At 40.9% G+C, this 729-nt stretch overlaps 1 non-coding gene across 1 annotated transcript; it reads right to left on the bottom strand.

Annotated features, from left to right (window-relative positions):
• Nucleotides 1–221: 221 nt before the first annotated feature.
• On the bottom strand, nt 222–325 carry LOC112793634 (small nucleolar RNA R71). Its single transcript, XR_003198335.1, has one exon. It is a non-coding gene; the product is annotated as a small nucleolar RNA R71 (small nucleolar RNA).
• Between the last annotated feature and the right edge of the window lie 404 nt (nt 326–729).

Genomic DNA, 729 nt, shown 5'->3' with positions numbered 1-729 from the left:
CAGAAGATCCCTACCAGTTCTTAACTGAGTTCTTGCAGATCTGTGAGACTGTTAAGACTAATGGAGTAAATCCTGAAGTCTACAGGCTCATGCTTTTCCCTTTTGCTGTAAGAGACAGAGCTAGAGCATGGTTGGACTCTCAACCTAAAGATAGCCTGGACTCCTGGGATAAGCTGGTCACGGCCTTCTTGGCTAAATTCTTTCCTCCTCAAAAGCTGAGCAAGCTTAGAGTGGATGTTCAGACCTTCAAACAAAAAGATGGTGAATCCCTCTATGAAGCTTGGGAGAGATACAAGCACATGACCAAAAGATGTCCTTTTGACATGTTTTCAGAATGGACCATGATAGATATATTCTATTATGGTCTATCTGAGTTCTCTAAGATGTCACTGGACCATTCTGCAGGTGGATCCATTCACCTAAAGAAAACGCCTGCAGAAGCTCAAGAACTTATTGACATGGTTGCAAATAACCAGTTCATGTACACTTCTGAGAGGAATTCCGTGAATAATAGGACGCCTCAAAGGAAGGGAGTTCTTAAAATTGATGCTCTGAATGCCATTTTGGCTTAGAACAAAATGTTGACTCAGCAAGTCAACATGATTTCTCAAAGTCTGAATAGATGGAAAAATGCATCCAATAGTACTAAAGAGGCATCTTCTGAAGAAGAAGCTTATGATCTTGAGAATCCTGCAATAGCAGAGGTAAATTATATGGGTGAACCTTATG

Source organism: Arachis hypogaea, chromosome 3 (assembly GCF_003086295.3).
Source record: "Arachis hypogaea cultivar Tifrunner chromosome 3, arahy.Tifrunner.gnm2.J5K5, whole genome shotgun sequence".
NCBI lineage: Eukaryota > Viridiplantae > Streptophyta > Magnoliopsida > Fabales > Fabaceae > Arachis > Arachis hypogaea.
Note: the sequence above shows the minus strand (reverse complement) of the source record. Positions and strands in the feature narration are given on the sequence as shown.